This window comes from Pelodiscus sinensis, chromosome 7 (genome assembly GCF_052426305.1).
Source record: "Pelodiscus sinensis isolate ZL-2025 chromosome 7, ASM5242630v1, whole genome shotgun sequence".
Classification (NCBI taxonomy): Eukaryota; Metazoa; Chordata; order Testudines; family Trionychidae; genus Pelodiscus; species Pelodiscus sinensis.
In genome coordinates this window covers 21565096-21591562 of record NC_143058.1, presented here as the reverse complement: position 1 = coordinate 21591562, position 26467 = coordinate 21565096, and the positions used below count along the sequence as shown (strand labels likewise).

Genomic DNA, 26467 nt, shown 5'->3' with positions numbered 1-26467 from the left:
AGGCTGGTTTGCAAAGGTTGTGTAGACATCATAGAGTATGGAGAAAGGATTTCACCCCCTTCTCTGTATTGGAAGGCATTTAAATTATTAGCAGTGGAGATTCCGCTATATCCAGAATTTTGAGCTGCATACTTTTGAAGTTCACTTTCCTACACATTTGTCACACGTGCCTCTGAGCTCTCTGTTCCTGCCTGCTCCACAATATGCCTTCTCAGTCCCAAGTACACTAGTCCCTTTCCTTATCAAACAAATAAATTTAATGCAAATACTTGAGTGTGAGTTCAAATTTTGCTACTCCAGACTGGGAGTGTACCAGCTCACAATATTTCTCTTTTAAATGTTTGTGAATAAAATGCAGTCACTTAAATGGTCACAGAAAATGAACCTGGAGAAGGTAGATTTAATACAAGCCAAGATGAAGCAGGTTCTTTTTATTTTACATTTGAGGGAATGTTGCACTCTGAATACACAGACCTTTTTTGCAGATATTAATGTAAAAGCTGGCTGGATATCCCTTTGCAAATGTGTTGTTGCAAAGCTGTGCAGTTTTCTATTTCATATGCATGAAACAAATTTGTATTGCTAAATTCTGCATGGTTTGGTAGAATTGTGTGCATCACTGCAGATGTTCTGAGAGAAATGGCCATTCTTAACAAACACTTAAATGCTAAAATGGATAAAGGAACTGTTGTAAAAAGAAAGCAGCTGAAGAATGTTGACTCCTTCGAATATTCATTATTGTTCATTATTGTTCCATGTCGAACACGGGGGAAGAGATGTTACAAAGGCAGTCAAATACCAGCAATGCTGTCTAAAAGCAACCGAAACTTTTCTATGAGTTTAAACTACACCTCCAGGGAAAGTGAACCAGATGCCCACTCTTTTATTTTGTTGTAAATAAATTACTGAGTGAACTTAATGATCACAGACATGAAGGACTGATAACTTTGATTTCAATGAGGCATGGTGTGGGCAGGCTTCCACTCATATGTCTGCCACTCTTTTACGACTTGTAAATTCCATCCCTAGCCACCACTTAAGCCCAGAATGCCAAGTCATCCAAAATGCATTGTGTGATGTGGGAAAGCAGTTAAAAGGATAGGAACAAACTCATTTTAAAAGACATTGTAAAGGATTTTTTTTAAAAATAAGGTTAATATTAATACAGCAGTGACTGATTAAAGGAGTCCATGCTATCTATGCTTTAAATTAGTCCAAAGAGTTCCTTTTTTATTTCAGTGTTCAACTTTTCACCCTTGACATTCAGAGTAGATAGAAAATCTGAACCCCCCAAACTGAAGCTACTCTCTAAATGTATAGTCTCATCCCAAAATTAATTGACAATGTGTTTATCTCTCATTTAAGCAGGAAACATGTGCTTTCTAGGATTGGCGAATCGAGATCATGCATTGTATGCTGGGGGTGAGGGGAAGAATTGAGGGTTCCCAGCTAGGGAGATTGGATCTTGCTGCTTTTCATGGGAAGAGAGCAAGATGATTGAAAAAGCAATCTAGACACTTATCAAATTCTACCACATCTAGACAGCAAGGAGGAGAGAGTCAAGCATGTGTGCATGTATGATGATTGTAGGAGGTGCTCAAAGATGATAGAAAGAAAGGTTGTTTCATTACACTGTGGAATCAAACAACAGTAGAAACGTTCCCTGATTAAGGGGTAAGTTGGGATCAGGGGAAATGGAAGAGAAGATTACTCTTTTTCCCCATATACCGTGGAATTTTTCACTTTTTTATGACATAGGGTCACAACATTCCTCTCTCACTGGGCAAATTTTTTAGAAGTATGAATGCAGAGAGGGATAGAGATCCCTTTCATTTTGATCACAAAACTCTTTAGACCTACCTATTTTTACTGACAACGAGTAATCCTTTGGCACCTTAGAGACTAACAAAAATATATATAGTATCATGAGCTTTCGTGGGCAAAGCCCACTTCATCACACCTATCCCCCTCCCCCGAGACTAATTTTTCTGTTCTCTTTTGACACTTTAAATAAGATGTATGTGCCTGTAGATGTTACAAATTTTAAATGATGAACCACACAGTATAATGTGTCAGAAAAACGTTCCTCTGCAGACATTTTTCTGAATGATTAATGCACTACACAGAATGTGTTACTAAATGTCAATGGCTTTAAAGCTATGCAGACTGTAAACGTATTAAACCGTGTTAATAATAAGGTGAATTCTTAAATTATCCACTGAATTGTGAAACAGTTGTATGCTAACCGGATGCAAAAGTTCAATAACACTCTGCATTGACAAAACATCATAGCCAGAGAATTCTTGAGAGAGGAAGGATTTGCTCTTGAGCTGAAGAGTAGTGCTTCATCACTTTTATGTATTGAGTTAGGACTAAGGACATAGGGAGGGCTAGACTAAGGCATAGGCAACATAGGAGCATGTGTACACTCCAGATCCTGGCATCATCTAATTTCATCCCAATCTAAGGCTATAAGTTATTTTGAATAACTCCCAAAATAACTGTTTTGAAATAAGCTTATTCCTCTTCATAAGCAGGAGTTATTATTTCGAAATAACGAGCCTATTTGAAAATAACGGGCTGGGTAGTATGGATGCTCACCTTGTTGTTTTGAAATAAGGGGAGTTTCAAAATAACTCCCAGTGCAGACATGCCCTAGGTTGTTGGTTTTTTTGTTTGTTTGGTTTTGTTTTTTAAGAAAACATTTCTAGCTCCCATGGTATGAAGAAAATTGTAAAAATGAGACCCAGAGATAAAGAAAGCAGGAATAACTTCCAGAATCTGTGGGGAGCCTGAGGGTTGAGAGGTGTGACCTGCTCTGTGACTCTTAACAAGGTGTTGACCCCAAGACCAATTGATGTGCAGTCTCCTTTCCAACACCATTCCAAAAGAATGTGCAGCCAGAGGAGAAGAGGGCAGGGCACCAGGTTACCTGCTGTTAAGCAGACACACTTGAGCTGATTTGTTTGGAAGCCTGTTGCCAATCCTGCCTCATGCAGGACCCTTTGTTTTCAGTTTTTATTTTATTTAATTTTTCCTGGCTACCCATTGGTGATTATTACTACTGAAACAACAACAGTGCAATCAATATTACTATTTTTCTGGGTGAATACTAGAGTTTATTTTGAGGAGCAGAAAGACAGAGTAAAAAAATATTGAGCAGATGGATTCCATTCATCAACGTAGTTTGCTGCAGAACTAAAGCAGAACTCGAAGCACAATGTACCACTGGGTTTAAGAAAACAGTACATCGCTAGTCACCAAATACAACTTTTCATTGAGTAAACAGTTTACTGCTGTAGACTTAAAACTATTAGCCTATTTAATATTTACATTTAATAATTGGGACATCAATTGCAGAGCATACATTCAGCTGAATCCTTTACTCCTAGTTGTTTTTTTAAAAAACCCTTTTGAATACTTCCTTGTGTCCTGAAATGTATTCTGACACAGATTTTCATTTTCTTCCAGTAATAGTGTATAAGATCTTTAAACTGTTATCTGCTGACAGCTTGAAAAATGTACATGGTGGGCATGAGATTTATCAGTACGTCCAGATGTGCATGCACTTCAGAGGTTGCATGCATGACTCTTTGTTCATTGTGCGTCTTCTAGCCTTATACATAGCTTTCCTTCAACAGGCACCTTTACGTATGCACAGGGACTAATATATTATTGTAAAGTATATGTTTTGTATTATCCTAATAAAACAAATTATTTTGTATACCTGAATGATACACGTATGGAAGAAAAATCAGAAAAAAAGAACAATGCACTTTATAAAACTAAGCCGATTTTCACTGAAAAATTCCTGAAAGAGAAAACGGCTATTTATATGGCGCAAGGATCCACTGCTGAAAATAAAGGATGTGACTCCCATGCTGCTGATGTTTTAGGAGAAGAGGAAGTAGGGTCTACAGAGAACCCTATATTTTCAGGTGTCTGTGGCCCCATGTGGCTTTAATTTGACATGGCCTGCTTTTGAAAGCCTTGCATAGGTCAGAAGACAGACAGGAATAGTGTGTTAGATTTGTTTTCTTCTGGTTCTCAGTCTCAGTTTCTTTCCCTGGATTTTGTCAGCATTGGAGTGTTTCTGCTCCATTTCCTTATCTGAGACCTATTTTGTTCAGAGGTTCACACAGCCCCTTTACAAATTGGTATTATTTTCTTCTTTTTGACTAAAAACGTGCAATCTTTAGCTGGAAACTGCAGTTCACATCAGAAAGAAAATCAGCATATGCTGCATCTTCTCAGCACTATCCCGATGGACTTTAGGTCAAATGATATGGATCAGTTTCTGGCCTCCTCTCTAGCTCTTACATACCACTCCCAGGCTGTGTCCAGACTTAGGGGTTTTTTTCGGGAAAAGTAGCCTTTTCCCGAAAAAACTTCCCCTACGTCCAGACTCAAGCCGCGTTCTTTCGAAATTAATTCGAAAGAACGCGGCTTTTCTTTCGATGGCGGTAAACCTCAATTTACGAGGAAGAACGCCTTCTTTCGAAAGTTCCTCTTTCGAAAGAAGGCGTTCTTCAATGTAAATAGGGCTTCTTCGAAAGAGAGCATCCAGACTCACTGGATGCTTTCTTTCGAAAAAGCAAGCCGCTTTTTCGAAATTTCTCCGTGCAGTCTAGACGCTCTCTTTCGAAAGAGGCTCTTTCGAAAGATGCTTTCGAAAGAGCCTCTTTCGAAAGAGGCTTGCAGTCTAGACATAGCCCCAGTGGTAAAATGTAGCTAGAAAGCTGGCTTAACTGGATGCCTGTGAACCTCCAGTGAAGAGGGAATACTATAAAAAGAAATCCCCAAGTGGCAGAGTTCAAATATAGCAGTGTGGTGGGAGAGAGATGCGGGGGGGGGGGGGGAGGGTTAAATGTTCATTCTCTCAGACCTGCTTCCTGCAATTCAAGTCTCAATCTTCGCCAGACAGAGAAAGAAGAATCTATAGTTTCAAGGCTTGATTGACCACTATGTTACTCCAGTTTTTGCCTTTGAAATTAATGGAGTGAACAGGAGCATAAAAATGGAACAGTGTAAAGGCCCTCATTCTCTTATCTGCTCCTATAAAAAAATAAACTCAATCGTTTTACTACTGCATCTCTCCTAGTTATTGTAAGAAAGGCTGGCTGAGAGTGAAAATGTATTTTTGTACCATAATATAACCTTGAGTATTTTGGCCTGTCATTTTGTTTTTATTTTCATCCACTCCAATATCTAATCATGCATAGGCATCTCAGAGAAAACCAGATTCATCCAATCACTCTCTGCATTGATAATAGGTTATATGTTTTAAGGTATTGATCGACTGCATGGAAAATAAATTGAAGTACATGGGATTGGAGAAACAGACAACTGAGTCTGCAGACTCTTAGAACACTTCTTTCTTGTACATTTAGATACAAGTAAAATTGCCCAATAAAAATTACTGGCTCTGCCAGAGAAGTTGTGTCATTCCCTCATCTTAACGAGCTTGCACTGAATCATATTAGTGAAAACTTGCTGTAGTATTGGGGATGGATAATGGGATACTGAGATTGTCATCTGTAAGTCGCATTTGAATTGAGTGCAAAATTCGATTAAAAACAAAAATATATATATATAATACGGTGTATGGTGGCTTGTGGAAAATGGCTATGAGAGATCTTAATTCAGTAACTACCATAGAGAGCAGATGTCTACACCATACATTACTGCTAGCTAGCTCAGGTGGCATCTTTGCTGGCATTCTGATCAGAGCGGCCAAGAGATGAAAGGTCATGGAAACACACAGACCATTGGGGAGCCCTTCCCTCCCTCCAGTTTGGTGCACATTAGCAGGGCCATGATTACACTGCATCTGTTGTACCTGATCAGGAGGCAAATGAAATATTTCAGTTTCTAGTTTGCCAGGCTGATCCCTTTGGTAGTTACTAGCAGTCATTTAAGATAACATGTATTTGATTGTAGTGTGATGGCTGGAGCTCAAACCTATTATTAGTGTTCATTCCAGACATTTGTCAAAGTGGCGATTCAGGCCTCCATTGTCACTCCTGTCGCTTCTTGATCCCCGAATTGAATTTTCTAGAGGCCATACTTCTTGTCTGTGACGGATAATTATCTCTGGGGATCCTTCTTTCATCTTTCTTTCTCTCATTCATTTTTAAAGCCCCTTTACTTGTCCCATTTTCTCTTTTTCTATGTTATCTCTGAATTATTCTTCTTCTCACATTTCCTCTCCCTCCTTTGCCCCTTTTTCTATACTACTCTGATCATTAGTCAATCTTGTATCATGCCATAGCATACTTGTAATTATTTCCAGTGATTGTCTGCTGCTTGAATCACTACCACCATCCAACTCTGGTACAATTCCCCATTGTGTTCCAGGATAAAAAAAAAATCAGCTGAGAGAGGGATATGGTTTACTCATCCAATGAACACAGCTTTGGGATACAGGAACTTATGTTTTCTAGTCCCTTCTCTGATTGTAACCTTTGTTGAGTCACTTAGTCTCTGTACTCCAGTTTTTTCATTTGTCAGCTAAGGTAATATCACTTACCCCGGAAAGAGCATTATGAAAATGACTGATATTTATATAGTACTTAAAAATGTGAAGAATAATTATGTAAGGATTAGGACACAGTCCCACAGCCAACAATGTCCTATAGAGTGAGCATGCCAGTACTTGTTAAAAATAGCTTCTTCCACTCATTAGACACAGCATATGGCCATTATTGTTTTAAAAGGATTGATTCAAACTACTTGTTTTCACTTTCAAGGCTATTCACAGCCCATCTCATATTCATCTATCATCTCTTGAAGGTCTACCCCAACTCCCTTACTGCCAGAGATGCCAGTCTTTGTCATCCACCTGTGACATTTTCAAGCAAGCACCTTTGTGCTGTCTTCATGCTGTTGCTCCTTCCTCGAAGGTGCTCCCCATAAATAATCCCAAATCCATCATATAGTCCTCTTTCAAAACTCTCTTTATAAAGCCCTTTCTGCCACAATTCCTCGAAATATTCGACAGTGGCTATTATGCCAAAACAACTGACCATCTAAGTGTACCTTCTCATAATTTCCTACAGCTCCACCTCTGTGTGTGTGTGTGTGTGTGTGTGTCCATCTGTTGTCTCTCATTTTAGACTCAATGCTGTTCAGGGCAGAATATGTCTCTTTACCACCAAATGTTTGTACAGTGCCCAGCACAATGAAGCCCAAATGTATAATTGGGCTCCTGGTGATACCAAACACTAAACCAGCATTTGTTAAAGTGTGTTCTGTGGCACACTAGTGTGCTGCGAGGCAGTCGGAGGTGTGCCGCAGAGAGAACAGAATTCAAAATGGCCACCCTTAAAGGGACAAGTCTCCTTTTTTGTATGGTGGTGGTGCTGGTGTGTGTGTGTGTGCGGGGGGTTCCTTTGGTTAACAACTTTTCCCTAGGGAATGGCTGCCCTTAAAGGGGCAAGTCTTTTTTTTTCTTTTGCTCAACCAAAAAAATCATTGGTGTCCCCTATAAAAAAAAATATTGTTTGGTGTTTCTTGTCTTAAAAAGTAGAAAGAAGCACTGCTCTAAACAAAGAGACAATAATGGACTCCGTTATTCAGGAATTACTGTGTGTCTTCCTACATATAGTGGATTTCATTCTTCTAGGTGTACATTGATAGCCTGTTACCTGTTGATGAGATTATGCTTCATTGTTCCTTTTGTGGATTTACTAATATAACTACAATATATATTACTATATATATACACTAATACATGCTTTCCTTTAGCTCTAGCATCAAGATCTTCTCATAGTCATACAGATACTGCTGAGAGAGATAATATATATGCCAAAAAAGTTGTCATAAAGTTGAGAAATTAATTCTAAACTTTCCCAGGCTCAAATCCCAAGACTGGAACACACTTACCTTGGGATAGGAAACCTCACCCTCGCTGATATTCAATCACTTTGAAAAGGATTGCCCAGCCCCAGGCATCAGATACAAGGGATATACACTCCTCACTACTTCAAAGAGCATCTTCCCATAATTAAGTAAAATTTTTAAGAAGTTACACATTATTTACTTCCGCTCCAAGAACCTAACCCCAAAGCAACAACTGCTGGAATGACAACCTACAACTCCTATGATTATGAGCTAAATGTTAAATCTCATGCACCTGGGATTTAACATGATAAAAATGCATGTTTATTAGTTACAAGACCACATGCTTTTCAACAGATCCAGCTAACATTTGACTTTTCTCCTGGAAAATTGCCCACTAGGATTGCAACTACAAAGAGTAAACCAGTCCATGTTTTTAGAACAGAACGTCCAGTGACATCTACTTTGACAGCACCAATAACTTCTTCCTTCCACATGAGAGCTCCTTTTGCGAGGATGGCTCCCCCAAGTGTTAACTTCCCAGTACTTCCCAGAACTTTTGTTCAAGTCAGGATTCTAGAATAGACAACTGTAATCAGAAATTCACATGCCTCAGCAGTGGATCATTCAGCACTATCAAAAACTATTAATGGACTGCTGCATCAGAACAAGAAAATCACGTTTTAATTTGACGTGTTTCACCAGACTGCAATGTGAGCCAGCCAAATTGGAAAGATTTAAATGTGGCCATTGTCTCCCTTGGAATTACATGCCAAGGTCAGAGAAAAAGAAACTGCCAAACACCCTTTAATATTTTTTATGAATTTTTTTTGTTATGTTTGCAGTGGTTGTCAGTAGAGACCTCAATTCTTTTCAAAGCTTAGTCTTCTTTTAAAATAATGAACAAACTTGTAGCTCAGAACAAGCTGCTTTTTCCTAAGATAAATGGTATTTTTATTTTGCCAGTATCTAATCACAATAGAAATAGTGGACCTGATTTTGATTGCACTAACATGACTTAAGGCATGACTCATGCTTTTGGAGTCAATGGAATAACAATCATGTAAAACTTGTGAAAGAAGATCTGAATTAGGCTCCAGAAGTCTAGATAAAGTTCATATTCCCTGGACAATTTAAGTTTTGCTAAACAAGAAGTTTTTGCTACCTTGGAAAGCAATTTTAAATCCCATCACTCGTATTCTGAATAGAGAACTGACATTGCCTGACGTGCATAGTTCCAGAAGTGTATTCATAATCTATTCTATTGATTCATTTATTAGACAGGTTAAAGGACCTCAGAGAAACAATAGCATTATATGCTGTTTAAAAGGAGTGAATTCACTTACCTATCATTAAATCCTCAGATGAAATCCCTTAAAATAGTCGAAGAAATTGGCCTTGCATTGCTATGATTTAATAGGCAAAAAATATTTGCACTGTCTGTTTAATTCTCTTTTACACACACATTCTCATGTTATGAACACCCAAACAATGGGCCAGATTGTGGTCCCCACTAAGTTTGTTTTACACAGTTCCAGGAGAGCACAGTAGCATTCTAGCCGGCTTTACGGCTTCTTCTGGATTCCTACCATATGGTAGAATCACCTGGTGAGGTACACGAGGTGTAGCTAGCTCTGCGTCATCCCACAAACTGTTCCCAGCTCTGGGGGAAACATACTGGAATCCACTCAGGGAAGAGGACCACACATTAACCCTCAGTTATTTCCTATAACTGACTCGGTAAGGGTACATAGGCATAAAAGAGTGCAGTCCTAGGCTGCCCAACCTTGCACCAGGAACAGGAGAAGTACCCAGAAGCCTCCGGATTATGGGAGTCCTAAAGCTACACTAAGTGCAGAATGGCTGGTTTCCAAATTCTAGCCTTATAAACATACACGTCTTCTTTGTATATAAACACTGTTATCAAGTAAATTGTTATTTTTTTCTTCAACGATATAGCTTAGCTCCCTTCCTTCACCTTGGATCGCTAGACTTACTGCAAATTTCTCTACAGAGCCTTTAAGATGAAATCCTTTATTACCAACATCATTCTCTGTCTCAGAAGTTGATATGATACTGAAACATCCTTTATTTTTGTCTTGCTGCTAAGCACATCACCTGACCAAATAACAAGTCTGTTTCTTCTCTGATTCTGCTCCTTCAAAAGTTTCTCTGTGCACCTGCCGATTGCTGTCCTGGAAGAGGACCAAAAATGCCTCCGTTGCTAGATCTGCCTGAGGAACATCTATCGTACCCCCAGCTGTTGATGTTTCTTTTTATGTCAAAAGCAGCAGACTCATCCTGACAGGGGGTGGAAAGACGATGATAATTCCTTGCATTAAGAACTGCCATTAACGTTGCTAAAATGCCTGACAGTCCAGCCAGGATGGTACTGATTTCTGCTGAAACAATGCTACCTTTCAAGAACAGACAACAAAACCAAGCAGCTGATCAAAGCTTGGACGAGTCCAAGCTTTTTGAAATCTTTATGCTTGGATGCAGCATCTCCGATATGCAATCTAACACTGAGTGAAACTTCTGACAGCCTCATACCCTCTGCAGAGAGCTGCCACCATCTCATTTCATAATAGAATTCAGCTAGTTAAAGGAAGCAGCCCATCTGTAGCAAGCTTTGATACCTGCAGTGCTTGAAGGAATATGACCTGTGCTTTGCAAGAATGGCTGAAAACAGTCCAAAGTAATGTTTATTTGGTGTGACAGAATCCAGACTTTTTTTTTTAATGTGTGTTGAACATTAGAGCAAGGGACCTGGTTTGAGGCAATTAAGAATCAGCCCAAAGTTTAATATTTCTCCTGTTCCAAAACAAATGTTTTTTTCTTTCTTCATTTAGGAAAAAGACTTTTCTAACTCTTAACATAGCTGTGTCTCCCTCTTCCTTTCACATCCGTGATTAAGAGAGACTTCCCTCCATATAACCATCTACTTTTGAATGTTACAGTTATCTTAAATCAGATTTAGGTACCTAAACGAAGTGGCCAGATTTTTCAAAAGTGCTTAGGTGCAGCAGCTCCAACTGAGAACGCTCCCCAACAGTATAAGTGGGAGCAGGGCTATAGCCTGGCCTTCTCCCTTTCTGGTACCATCAGTTCTCCCTCTAACTCTACTGCACTCTGGCACTAGCTCAGCCCTCTGCAGGGAAGCTGAGAGGAGGATTCCTTAGGTCATTTCCCATCTCTTTCACTATAGCACCACTATACTTCGGTCCTAAATGCTCAGTTTGCAAAGGACGTAGTCCTCTGTGGGTAAAAACCACTAGTACTGTTAGTTATGAATAGCTCACTGCTAAGATGAAAAGTTGATGATTTGGGGCACTATAGCATATCTTGAAGGAAGAAACCTCTTGGAGTTGAGATGGAGAGAGCAAAGGTCAACTGCAGAGTTACTGAAAGGTAACAGGAGGGCCAATGTTTGTACAAATAACTGTTTGCTTATCCTATAGTACTAATTTACATTGTGAAGTGAGGAAGGAAAACTTTTTTTAAAATTAGGATCAAGTGTCCTTAGTGGTTGTATCTACACAGCAAAAATCCACAGGTGGCCTGTGCCATCCAAATCAGGTGGCAGGGCTGTGTCATTGCCATGTAGAATTCCAGGCTCAAACTGAAACCTGGGCTCTAGGACCTTGCAGACTAATATGTTCCCAGAGTTCAGGCTCCAGCCAAGGGCTGGGAAAGGGGCTGCCAGCAGGCCAGATGGGGCCCACCAAGATCCAGCCCATGGCCCCTTCACCAGAACCGTTAGCCAGACAGCAGCTCACACTTTGAAGCTTCCCTCCCTCCCCTCACCCCATGTCCAGAGCAGACCCATGTGCAGCAGGCAGCTGACTGAGACTTCAGCAGAAAGCCTGCCTCAGGTTCCCTTCATCCAGGACACAACTCCTTCCCAGACTTGTACCACTGCCTAGAATCCTCTTCTGCACCCTTACCCCCACCCGGATCCTGCGCTCCAAACCCCTGCCCCAGATCACAACCCCTCCTTCACCCAAACGCCCTCTCAGACCCCAAACTGCCTCCTGCACCCTAGTCCTCTACCACAAGCTCCCTTCTGCACTCAACCTCTGTCCCAGACTCAGCACCCTGTCCATAGAAGTGCAGACCTTGACCATATGCCAAAATCTTTGAGTGGTCCCCCATTAAAAATTATTTCCCACCCTTGCTCCAGCCCAACCCTGAAGTCTACACAGGAATGAAACAGCCTCATAGCCTGAGCCCAGCAAGACAAAGTTGGCTGGCACAGGCCAGCCATGATTTTTTTTCTTGCTCTGTAAATATACCCTTAAAAGACAAGTACCATGTTGCCAATAAATAGTAGCAATACATATTCAGCAGGTTCACGGCACACTGCTTGTCATTGGCCAAGTGTGTTACAGCCATTGCACAATGTTTACAGTGCTGTTATTTTTCATTACCTCTTTTTGACCCATATCTACAGAATCAGAGAAACAACAGATGAAATGAGTCAGTCAATCAAAGCCATACTTAGCCAAAGCAGATTCTCATTCAGAATATAGTTTTGCACGTTTTGTACAGAACATTTTTCCTTTGAAAATTTAGCTTGCCACATACCTTTACAGACTAGTGCTCGGAAATGTTCCCTGTGATGATTTTTAAATCATAATGAAGTATTTTACGGTCTTGCTACCATTTCCCAGTGTACTAAAGTGATGTAGGCCTGTAATTTCAAAGGCATTTTAACTACTCGAATATGGAAGGAAATGCTGTCCCTCTCCTAGGGTTAGTTTTATTTTAAAGAGTTTGTATATACAGTAGTAAGTGACTGGGAGCAGCTGTTTACGTTATATAGTATTCTTTAGGGTACCTGGGGATGGAGTTTGTACTGTAATGTTCTATCCCAAGTGGATCATTTCACCACTGGAAATGAGGTCAACAGAATATTCTGTTCTGGCATTTTGTTGTGCTTGTTTCTAGCAGATCTAAGCCTTCAAATCAAGAACACAGAATTCAAGCCAAACTCACGGCTCAGCTCTTTATTTTCCATACGCAAGCACGCTCAATGTAGAAACTGACAATTAGCAATCCTTACAATATGGATAAGCAGGGATCAATCTTTGCAGAATGCAGGCCAATTCCCAAAAATAAATTGTGTTAGTAGCAGTTTGAGAGATTTTTTTCCATTTTAATCCCTTTTTAAATGGGCATGAAAGTTTCCTCTAGAAAATCCAGCCTATTTTGCAACAGATTTTCTCTAGAAAAATATGAGTTCTCTAGAGTTCTGCAAAATATGCTGGTCTAGTACAGTATTCCCAGGTGGGACTGGATTAGAATGGGTGCACTGTCACAATTAAGGGTGGATACTTGTCAAGGAGGAAAAAGTCACAGCTTTGTTGTAAGCAAATAAATGATGAAAGATTAAGTTTATTCTCAATACACACTTAGGCTCAATTCTAGGCTATAAAGTACACAGATAGTAAGGGATAGCTTCTACCCTGGGTTATCTAACAAAGGCGGTCAGTTTTGTGTGTTTTATTGGGTACTGTAACTTTTACTTAGATACCTGTACTTTAAGTAAGTACAGGCAGTCCCCGAGTTACGCGGATCCGACTTAGGTCGGATCCGCAGTTACAAACGGGGTTCCTCTCCCTGGTCTCCAGCAGACCTGGGAGAGGAAGCAAAGCGGCGGAACACGTGGGCAGTGGACAGGGCTGTCCGCTGCCCACGCGCTCCGAGGCTTGGCTCAGCTTTGCCCCCCCCCGTCCCACTGGTCTGCAGACCGGGGGGGGGGGGGGGGCAAGGCAGAGCCAAGCCGCGGAGCGCCCGGCCAGCTGACAGCCCAGAGCGTCTGGGCTGTCAGCTGATCGCGCGCTCCGCGGCTTGGCTCTGCATGGCTCTGCTTTGCCCCCCCCCCCTCCGTCCCCCTGGTCTGCAGACCAGGGGGACGGGGGGGGGGGGAAGCAGAACCAAGCCCCGGAGCGCCCGGCCAGCTGACAGCCCAGACGTGTCTGGGCTGTCCGCTGCCCGCGTGCTCTGCGGCTTTGCTCTGCTTTGCCCCCCCCCCCCCGTCCTCCTGGTCTGCAGACCGGGGGGGGGGGGGCAAAGCAGAGCCAAGCAGAGCCAAGCCGTGGAGTGCGCGATCAGCAGATCAGGAGGACGGGGGGGGGCAAAGCAGAGCAAAGCCGCGGAGCACGCGGGCAGCGGACAGACACGGCGCGTCTGGGCTGTCCCGCTGCCCCCGTGCTACATGGCTTTGCTCCAGACACCTGTGGTACAGCAGCTGGGGCGCTGCCAGTTGGTCCCATAGCGCCACTCTGGGCGCTACTGGACCAACCGGGCAGCACCCCAGCTGTTCTGCCCCAGGTGTCCTGATTCAGTCACTGCTGGTCAGATTCAGCAGAGGCTGAATCAGCACGCCTGGGGCAGAGCAGCTTGGGTGCTGCTGGGTTGGTCCAGTAGCGCCGAGGAGCGTCCCCAAGTCAGCTGCTGCTGAAACTGACCAGTGGCTGACTACAGGAAGCCCCTGCCCCGGGCTTCCTGGAATCAGCCGCTGATCAGTTTCAGCAGCAGCTGACTTGGGGATGCCTGGGGTTCTTAATTTGAATCTGTATGTATGTCAGAACTGGCGTCCAGATTCAGCTGCTGTTGAAACTGATCAGTTTCAGCAGCGGCTGAATCTGGACGCCAGTTCCGACTTACATACAGATTCAACTTAAGAACAAACCTACAGTCCCTATCTTGTACGTAACTCGGGGACTGCCTGTATTAGCTATTTGTCAAAATACGTGTGGAAGAAATATCGAAGATACAGTTCCCAACGCATGCCCCTGTAAGATTGGATATATTGACTGCAACTGCCATATAGGTAAAAAAGTGAATGAGATTTCATTCATCTATATCTGCCTCTTCTATTATCCACACAGTTGTGACAAAAGAGAAAAACCGACACTTGCTTAGGGTTTGTTTTTAAAAGGGTAAGTGTGCCTAAAAATGCTGAATTTTGTAGGATTTACAGAAACATCAAGGTGAACTGGGTGGTTATTTCTCACTGAGTTTTGTCAATCTAGCCTCCAGCCACCAGCCATAGCTCGGAGTATAAAAATGATGAAATGTTAACTCAAGGCAATTGTTGCATATACAGTGGTTGAGGTTGTATTTGAATCTGTGACAGAAAGGAATAATTTCCAGAGTATATTAGAAAGGATTACAAGTGTGTGGGGTTTCCATCCTTTCCATGGAGATCATCAGTATGGTTAGCAGAGTATCTACCCAAGTGTTTCATTCCCTAAGGGTATGTCTACACTACCCCGCTAGCTCGAACTAGCGGGGTAATGTAGGCATACCACAATTGCAAATGAAGCCCGGGATTTGAATTTCTCGGGCTTCATTTGCATAAGCGGGGCGCCGCCATTTTTAAATCCCCGCTCGTTCGAACCCCGTGCAGCGTGGCTACACGGGGCACGAACTAGGTAGTTCGAACTAGGCTTCCTAGTTCGAACTACCGTTACTCCTCATTCAAACTAGCGGGGTAGTGTAGACATACCCTGATTGTGTGTAGGAGATCTTGGACATTTGTGGACCTCGGTCCTTTCTACCTGATGTTTGGGACTGAAATCCAAAATAGCATGATCTTACTTTGGCTTAAGGAAACTGACTAGAAATTGTTTTTAAAAGACTGATCATTTTAATTTTATTTGATAATTGTGTTAGAAGCTGATAATTTCCATTTGTAAAAAGTATTTACTAAAATAAATACTCTACTTAAATAGAGTTAACCTGACTAAAGACATACTGTACTATGAATATTGTGTTTGATTCGTCACGCATTGAGGTTGGTGGGAATTTTTCCATATACAAGTGGGAACTGTACTGGGCTCTACCATGGCCAACCTTCAGTTTATACTTGTCACTTACCCATTTTATACACTTTCACTGTATTGTCTCTCTATATATGCCCTTAATTCAAATAAAGGCATCAATCCATTTTTAATCAAATAGAAAATTGTGGTGTTGGATGGTGGCCATATTACCCATTTTTTTCTATGCATATCCAGATCTTACCTCTATCTGTCAGAGGCCTGTTCTATTCCTCTGGGTTGGAAGATAAATAGTTTTACAATTGTTACAATGAGTAAACCATTTCTAATTACGTCTGCTCTAATGTTACTTAGTTCTTCCAAATGCTGAAACAGAATAGTCCTGTATAGAAGAGAAATCAAATATGGAGTCTTGATTTACTGGAAAGTATGCAGGACCCCAAATCATAGTACATAGAGGCTTCATATGCATTACCTAGATTTTAAGTAATTAGTCTATATCATTTAAGTCATTTGTGGAACTGAGTTTCAAAATATGCACAACCCCTGGTATTTGCCAATATTCCAAATGATATGTTGGAAGACCAGTAAAAGTTGTATGAACTCATTTCAAAATAAAAATTAAACACAATGGAAATACTTTCATAGATGAGGATCGTAGAAGATTTTTTTCTTTCAAAAATGTGATATTCATAGAAAACACTAACAGCAGCCCAAATTCTCAACGTTGGCTTTCAAACTATATACTATACATTTGACAAGATTGACTGTCACAACTGTTCTCTCCTTTTTGAAATTTTATGCCATCCAAAAAGGTTTCAAATAAAAAAATGACTGAGATATTTTTGTACAATTCATAAAATGTTTGTGGAAAATTGTGTTGCATAATAAGAGGATATAAATTGTAGAAAATAATTTCAACACACACAGTGCATTTCTATCACTGATAGAAAGGCCCAGTAGATGCATTTCTTACACCTTTTAATAGCTCACTCTTTTTCTCTCTTTCTACAGCTTAAATTCTGTTTCACTTTCTGCTTCTCTCCACCAGCAGAATTTCTTTCACTTATATTTAATATTAAAATGTCACAATGTGTAAAATATTTTGACATCACAAACAGCATGTTTTTTCCACAGTTCAAATGCATCTTAAAATTTGGAAAGGGCAGAAGTAAGGAAGTCCATTGAGGTGGACATAATTACTTGATGTCATGCATGCAAAATACACAGTGAAAGAAAGAATAATACATTTGAATGTCACTTAGTTTGAACTGCCTGGCATAATACTTTGTCACATAAGTTTTATGAAACCATCATAACTCATGAAATAAAATACATAAACATGTACTTTAAAATCATGATGCATTGCTGCCTGTGTTAAGATGCTTGTGTATACAGAAAAGTTCATAGAATTAGAAAACTATTCACTCCTAATTAATAAAGAAAATCTTGTATGCCAATGCTATCCCTGCATTGCAGTCTTTTGAATGTACATGCATACCACAGGTCGACTAATGCAAGGGCTCCTAGTTTCCAAGCTATAAGACTCCCATTGGCTTATGGGCCGTCATAGTCCAGAGATATGTGTTGCTATAGTTACTTAATATAATTTAGGATCAATGCTAAATATCTTCTTTCTTTATAAATATCCATTATTTCTATTGTCTGCTCCCAACAAGTATCGCTATACTCAATAAAACAAGTTACTTTAGAATAATGAAAACCCAGCAGTATTTGAGACACCACAAGTTACTCTAATAGCTATCATAGATGAAGGAATAGTTCAGATAAAGTTTGGGAAATATTTATTTGTTGAAAGATTAAAATTAAAATTATATTATCTCTTCAGATATTTAAGAAAATTTTGACTACCCCATCCCAATGCCCTTTTTCATGCTTATTTCAGCCAGGGCTGGAATTGCAAATGTTGATGACAACAGAGTTGCACCCTTTTATATCAACAATGAAATTAGCTTTACATGCATAGTATGCCCCCAAAACAAATCAGCTGAACTCTCCAATGTTATGGATTTCAAATTTATAAAAATATATTAATGCAGTATTGAAGGTTGCATAGTTAAAAATCAAAAGAAATCAGGAAATGTAAAAATTAAGGTTTCCAGTTGAAACTACATAACTAATTAATCTGAATAAATGTAAACCCCGTATCTTTGGCTTACTGTAGCTAGTGTATAAATGGAAACGCACTCCATAAAAAGCCTGTTGGGAGAAGTATTAAAGGTTTTTGAAAGTCCAAATAAATGTTGTCAACCACGTCTCCTTTATCAATTCGTTTTTGTGACATGCTCAAAAGAATTCTAATAGAGTAGACACACTTTATTTTCTGGTTTATAACTATCATGACATGCACTATCAAGAGAATTAGCTATTCATTTATTATTAACTGCCATTCCTTATCTCTTGTTTTTAAAGTTCCAATAGTCCAGTCAGGCAATAAAATCAAGACTATGTGATTTAGATGATCAGTTACACTCTTAAACTGAAAACAATTATACTTATTCAGTAAATAGTTATGATTGATGAATATACTTATAAAAATCAGGATAGCCCATGTATCATTGTAAACTGTACTGTGTTTGTTCTGTAGTCCACGGACTTACAGAATGATGTAAGTCAATACCTTAGGCTGTGTCTACACTGGCATGAATTTCCGGAAATGCTTAAAATGGAATACTATTCTGTTTTCAGTTTTTCCGGAAATGGAGAATCTACATTGGCAGGCTGCTTTTCCAGAAAAGCCCTTTTTCCGGAAAAGTGTCTGTGGCCAATGTAGACGCGCTTTTCCAGAAAAGAGCCCCGATCGCCATTTTCGCGATCGGGGCTTTTTTCCGGAAAAGACTACTGGGCTGTCTACACTGGCCTTTTTCCGGAACACTGTTCCGGAATAAGGACTTATGCCCGAGCGGGAGCAGAATAGTTTTTCCAGAATAGCGGCTGATTTTGTACAGGAGAGCATCGTTGCTTTTCCAGAAATTCAAGAGCCAGTGTAGACAGCTCGCAGCTTATTCCGGAAAAGCGGCTGATTTTCCGGAATAAGTGGCCCAGTGTAGACACAACCTTACTGTTTGAGAAGCACCTGGTTGCATTCATTTTTAATTGTGCGATGTATATCCTTTTGGGGGTGAAATTCACTGCTTTAAAGCAGAGAGTCCCCAAACTGTGGAGTGGCCTTCCACAGGGATGCAGAGTAGAGGTGGAGGGGCTCAGATCATCCTCCACAGGGCATGGGGAGGAAGCATCACCCAGAACCGGTCTGCCCTCAACTTCCCTCAGGCGGCCGAAGCCCCACTCCCAGTTGTGACACCTGTCTGACAGCGACTACACTCCCAGCCAGGGTCCCAGCTCTGGCCCTGTCTTTAGCTCCTGATCCCAGTTCTGGAGGGCAGATTCCATTATAGATGAGGTGGGGCGTGACAGGAAAAAATTGGGGCTGCTGCTCTAAAAAAATGTGCAATTGGGAATTAAGCAGCACATAGGCCTTGTGCTGGTCCTATGTTTCCTGCAACAGTCTGCTTCTGACTACTCATTTGCATTCCACATGCAAGCCTTGATTTTGCTGAATCACACAGTTCCCTTAACTCACATTTCCTATTTAAAGTGGCTTATAATAACCTTCATTTCAAATAAAAACCCAGTGTCTCACACAAATGATGTTTTTCTGGAGCAGCAGTACTTTCCAAGATTTTTTAAGTAAGGGTACGTCTACACTAGCTCGTTAGTTTGAGCTAGGTAGGGTAATGAGGGCAAGCGGAGTTGCAAATGAAGCCCGGGATTTAAATAGCCAGGGCTTCATTTGCATGATCCCGGGCACCGCCATTTTTAAATCCCCCTTAGTCCGAACTATATTGCCTATAGTTTAGTTTCTTTCTCTGCAAACCCCACACTACTGATCAAACTTTCAGATTGTTGCTTAATTGTATAGCATTTTCCTACATAAATTCTCCTCCATGGTTCAGTACTGCTCCAACACTGAGCATTCCAAGTCAAGAAGAAATACCAAAGGTTTTTTAATATTAGCAGTCTATTCACTCTGAGTCTTCTAAAATTTTAGAAAATAACTAGTTCAAAATGCGCACACTCAGCAGCTTAACATTATGTCATATTATTCCCATATTATTAACGATACCTGTTCTTCCCCACATAGTGGTATTGTAAGCAGCCACTTGGTAGAAGAATATTTAAAAGTAATAATCATATAATAGAAAAAGAAAAAATATTGAACTCATCAATGCATAGAGTGATGCTCAGTGTATTGTGTTGTATTAAATTGTGTTCCTTTCTTCACCCAGAATTTGAGTGGCTCAGAATAGCTGTTCTTGTGCTTATGGATTTGTTCGTCCTAAATGTGAAATAAGTATGTATAAGTCTATTCATTCTTTTGGACTTGCAGAAAATTATAAAACAAAATAGCCTACATTTTCCCTCAGCATTGAACAGAGCAGGAAAATTGAAGTAGAATATATGTAATGCACTAAGTAAATGATTATTTGGGATATGTTTTCCAAAAGTACACTTGTATTCTGTAAAAATATGCATATTTGTATCAACAAGTGTTACATAAAAGCATCAATGGTCAAAAAAGCTTTGTTTACAGTAATGATTGTGAAATTCAAGGCTGTGTGAGTGAATACAGTAATACTAATTTTGAGAATATAAACAGGCAAGCTTAGCCAGTAAAATTCATGTTATTGTGCTATATAAGCTACAAAACAGGCTCAGTATATAGAGCATCTGGGGCGGGGCGGAGGAGAGCAGGAGGGAGGAAATCAGCTTTCAACACACTTTATATTAGTTGAATGGCAAAACATATATTACAGTTTAATAACTGCAGTCCTTGCTTCTGATTTAAATATCAGGTTGCCTTTGACAGGAAAATAATTTTAGCTCTGCAGCAGAATAGCTGGAATACATAAATGCTAAGAACTTCAGATGAGAAACTTTGTCAAAAATGTGAATGACAAAAAAAACCTCAAAGGGACAAACTGTGCTCTCAGTTTTACCAGCATAAATCCAGAGTAACTCTTCTAGTTGCCGTGGACTTGCTGCTGGATTTGTACTGGATTGTATTTGCTGCTGGATTATTACTAACAGCAGAATCTGGCCCCAATTCTTTTTTATGTTTAAAGTTAGCCTGGAAATCAGTTTTGCTGTAATATGCAATCGACATTGTCATAAAGGTGGGAAATGTGTTTCACCCGATGAGTGCCAATACAAAACTGGATGAAGCAGACCTTTTTGTGAAACAGATAAACATGCAGAAAGCACTGCTGTCTCGTGCATTCATTTCTCTGCCTGAAATCTATGCGATTTACCCAATGTGCTAATCGCACTGAGAATTTCTGCAGGAATTAATATAGGAAAAGAAATGAGGAACTACTACCACACAAACCTCAAAGGATCAGAGTTTGGGTTTGTATAAAGGTTCATAAATTTGGATACATAACCAGATCTCAGGCCCCTAATAACTAATCTGGAAGTTTCACTTTTTTGTGTAAACTAATCTACATGGCTCCGTCGATGGAGCCATGTAGTTTAGATGTACCCTGAGAGCTGACCTCTGAGAATGCATACACAGACTTCCTATTACTTTCAAATACACAAGACTCAAATAATGACCTTAAAAAGGGTGATTTTATTAAACAGAGTGAAAAAGATACTTGATAAAGCATACTTAGTCGCTAGGTATTTTAAAGCAACTGAGAAAAGAACAATTTAAAAACACAGAGAAAATCCCATCCCTAGGATACAGCTTAAAGTACAGAGTATTGCGGGGGAGGGGCACATGGACTTAGCACAGAGAAGTTTAACCAAACAGCAAAACAAAGAAAATAACCTGATCACAACTAAATAGACATTTCCCTACCTACTCGCAATTAATGCTTTAAGGTCCAATCCCTTTCCATGCCCAGTATTCTTTGTAGGTATGGTAGGCCTGGTTCAATGCGTCTTGTTCCCCCACGTACTGGCTTAAAACTCACACAGGGCTTATCTAGACTACATGGAACAGTCAAAAGAGGATATGCAAATTCTGCGAGAATTTACATATCTTCTTCCGATCACACTTTTGAAAGTGGAGTTTTCAAAAGTGAAAGTAGTTTAGATGCGGCTTTTTCTGCAAATCCTCCCCCCTCTACCCCCCTCCCACACACACTTTGTCGAGTAAATCTCATTTTTTGAGGAAGAACAGCTTTTCAATCGGGGGGGGGGGGGGTTTGCCAAAATTCCCGTGGAATTTGCATATCCTCTTTCGACTGTTCTGTGTTGTCTAGATAAGTCCACAAAGAAAAACAGCAGGCAGACATATCTTTCAATTCAAATCTCAACACCTTCTCCCATTGGCTTTTCTGGCTCCTTGCCAATACCTCCTACCCAAGTTTAAACCTTTAGCCACCCAATGTTGGGATGTTCAGAAAAGGCCAGCACTCCTCTTATCCATCATAGATGTCACAGGCAATTAAATAAAAGGTTTTGATTTACTGAAAAAGGAAAAACACTTTATTCCAATAACAATTGTATGCTACTCATAAGTCCCACATTTAATCCCACTACCCCAACATGAACAGCTTGTTATAGAGATCTATGCACGGACTATATGCATGCATATTAGGGAAGGGAAAGAAGGCTTCACAAAGATAATCCATCAGCAATTGAAATTCACTCTTTTGATTCAACTCTTGCCCAAAAATGTTAAACTACATTCTTTACATTAATGAGGATGGTTTGTTGGTATGAAAGAAGAAAATGCCTTTAAGTGATGGCACATTTTGACTTGTCAGTGATCGTTTCAAAAGCCATAGTAGCCTCTGATCCAAACAATATGTTAATATATTTTCAGCCTTATACAACTATATTTAATTTAATCTGAAACATCCTAGTGACCTTTAATTTCTTTAGAGACTTTGCACTTGCAATAATGTAATTCTTATGAAACAAGCTATTACTGCAACATACTAAAAGACAAGAGATAGGACAGAAAAAGCTACTTTAAACTGCCCCTATAGTTCAAAAATTATAAACTACAAAACCATATGTGGTTAGAATCGATTTTCCCATGGTAGCTTCTCAATCAAGCTAGCTAAATTTGTAATTTGAATGACTTTTCCAACCATCAGTGCTGTAAATTTCACATAAGAATCTAAAAGTCAGCTTTAAACTTTTTATGCCTTTTGCATCATCACCAGTAAACAAGGAATCTACCAATGGAATTCGGCCAGCAAGTTTTTTCATGTGTGAACCAATGTTTTAACAGAGCTTTCCCATTTCAGTGGGGAAGTACAAGCAGATGTGTTTTGCTCCATATATCTGGTGTGTTATAGCTACAGTGGAATGCTACTATGCCCTGCTGATGTAGTGCAAAGAAGAAAACGGATTGATATATCATTTCCAATTTTCAAAACTGAAGAATTATGATGATATTTTACCATCTTAAAATCATGTTTGGATAGGATACAAAAATAAAAGGAAATGAATTGTGAAAATAATGGATAGAAATCAGAAACAATTATTAAAGTATACCTTTAATCCCATAGGATCCCCAGATACTTCACTCCTATGCTCAGGCATCACTGAAATCCAACCACTGCTAGGGCAACCGATACACCATACAGCAAGCCTGCAAGACAAATGGAACATTTTTGGTTAGCATCGGGGAAAGCCTCTATTTTAAAGAAATGTGCCAGGATAGCTTTCAGATTATTCAGAAGTAAAGAGAACCCAACACATAATATTTTAAAATCAAAAGAATGAGATAAAATGATTTAATTGCTGTTTATATCTAGCTATCTGTAGCTCTGTTTGCCTAAGTGGTGGAATTTGCATATGCTCAAACTCTTGTGCACTTATGGCTTCTATGGAACCCAGTGCTGAACTGATAAGAAAGTTCAGTATGTGACATGGGTAGCAGACTCAAGCTTTAACAGATATGGTATGTGATAAAGAATATTTCATTGTTCAGCTGCCTTTATGCAGTACCATATTATATCCAAGAATTTGCTTTGTTACCACTCCATCCATGCCATCTTCATGTTATAGTACACTGGAAATCTACATCAAAGTTTGTTTGGTTTTTTTTGGTTAAGGAGTAGTTTCTGGAGTAAACATTTATGTATTGATAACTAACTTGATCTACAATTAATTTGATCAAATTACAGCATTAACATTAATAATGTTAAAAAATAGCCATTTAGATATTGACATAGAGAGTGAGCTTATTAAGTTTGCAGATGATACCAAGCTGGGAAGGGTTGCAACTGCTTTGGAGGATAGGATCATAGTCCATAATGATCTGGACAAATTGGAGAAATGGTCTGAGGTAAATAGGATGAAGTTTAATAAGGACAAGTGCAAAGTACTCCACTTAGGAAGGAATAATCAGTTTCACACATACAGAATGGGAAGCGACTGTCTAGGAAGTCGCTTACAGTACCACTAATCTCATTCCTTAGTCTAGGAAGGGGTACTGCGGAAAGGGATCTACGGATCATAGTGGACCACAAGCTAAATATGAGTCAACAGCATGACACTGTTGCAAAAAAAAAAAAAGCAAACATGATTTTGGGATGTATTAACAGGACCGTTGTAAGCAAGCCACGAGAAGTCATTCTACTGCTCTACTTTGTGTTGATTAGGCCTCAGCTGGAGTATTGTGTCAAGTTCTGGGTGCCACATTTCAAGAAATTAGAGAAATTGGAGAAGTTCCAGAGAAGAGCAACAAGAATGATTAAAGGTCTAGAAAACATGACCTATGAGGGAAGACAAAGAATTGGGCTTGTTTAGTTTAGAAAGGAAAAAACAGAGAAGGGACATGATAGCGGTTTTCAGATATCTAAAAGAGTTTCACACAGAGGAGGGAGAAAAGTTGTTCTCTTTGGCTTCTGATGATAGGACAAGAAGCAATAGGCTTAAACTGCAGCAAGAGAGGTTTAGGTTGGACATTAGTAAAAACTTCTTGCCTGTCAGGATCATTAAGCACAAGAATAAATTGCCAAGGAGGTTGTGGAATCTTCATCTCTGGATATATGTAAGAGCAGGTTAAATAGACATCTATCTGGGATAATCTAGACCATGCTTTGTCCTGCCATGAGGGCAGGTGACTAGACTCGATGACTTCTCAATGTCCCTTCCAGTTCTAGTGTTCTATGATCATCATCCTACTCTGTAGTGAGTATTTCAGTGTATTCAGAGTCATTGGACCAGAATCTCAGCTGGGCTGAGTTTATGCTCATTCTAAATTAACTTTCTGTTCTCCTGATCTCAGCCCAACAAATAACCCTCAGTGTAATTTCCCTTAAATCACATCTGCTGCAGCAGCGCCACACTGACTACTGCACTGTGTGGGAAACAAGAAGAGTGCCACATGGAACATGCCAATACATTCCCTCCTCATCTCCTTCAAATCCTCTGAGCTATGCAGATAACTGTCCTGAAACAGAAAATCCTTTGGCTGCTTTTCCAGAGTACCTTTCCATATGCTTTATACTGCAGGTGGAGCATGGCCCAGAATATTTTGTATATATATTCCTGATTACATGTCTCTTGATGGTTCCAGTTCTGAGCTTACAGTACCACTAATCTCTCTCACTTAATTCTCAGTCTCTTCTCTGGGTTATCATCTCATTATCAATAGGTAAGAAGAAAGTGGCTGGGGAAGAGGGTTGAACATTTTGTCTACCACTGTGTCTTCTTGTTACATCATTGTCTTCTTTTGAATTTTCTTGAAATGCTTGTGAAAGTTTTTGATTGCTTTGCTTGGAACAAATATGATACTGTAGTAAAAATGTTCATAGTTCAAGTCAAAACTCCAAATAGTTAACATTTCAAAATTTTGTATAGATCGAGATAATTTTAGGTATCCTAAAATTCCACATGCAATTGACCATTTGATTTAGAGCAAAATGTGTCAAACCAAGAATTCCAAATATTTCTGTGGAATTTAACAAATAACTTTTTGTGCTTCAAGGCTAGGGCTACACTGCCACTTTTTTGTGGAAGAGGATATGCAAATTGTTCTCGCATTTGCATATCTTCTGATTCTCTTTGCAGAAGAGGTTTTGCCAATAAAAAAAGACAGGTACATTTGTCAGAAAAAAAAACCTTTTTCACAAGATCCTGTAAACCTCGATTTTTGAGGAATTAGGGATCTTGTGTAAGAGGGGATTTTTCCCAACAAATGGCCCCATCTACATGGTACTTTTTATCGGCAAAATCTCTTCTGCAAAAAGAATCGGAAGAAGATATGCAAATGAGAGAACGATTTGCATAAACTTCTTCTGCAAAAAAAGGCAGTATGGCTGTAGCCCAAGAATACTTTGTTACATTTCAGAAAGTTGCTAGATAGTCAAACATTTTTTCAAGACAGCAGCCAAGTACAGCTTTTGCTAATAGGCAGAGATCATAGGCCATTGATTCTGCAATTAGCGGATCAATCGTTAAAACTTCTCTCTTATCTCCTTCCTTTGACGAAGACATGAAAGCATCAAGACATAAACCAACGAGTGTGCTTCCATTAGTTGCCATGCTAAATTCAGCATTCTGTAGCATTACACAAAAATGTACCTTTTAAGTTATCTTCTATTTCAAGCATGCTAAGGTTCTTAAAGGGGTTAAAAATCTCTTCTCCTCCTTGAAGGCCTCTGTCTCAGGGAGCTAAAAAGATGAGTGTCCATAAAATTATTATGGTACTAATGCCCATTGAATTCTCAAAATAATTCAGACTGGAGAATGTTGGAATTATTTGTGGTTTGGTTCTCGTTAGCATGGATATGGAAGGAATGATCATTCTGCTACAGGAAAGCTTGTCAACCTATTCATTGTCTCAG

The 26467-nt window shown here is 39.8% G+C and overlaps 1 pseudogene; it reads left to right on the top strand.

Moving 5' to 3' along the window:
• Nucleotides 1-26467, top strand: part of LOC149524041 (von Willebrand factor D and EGF domain-containing protein-like) — a 217769-nt pseudogene that overhangs the window by 160391 nt on the left and 30911 nt on the right.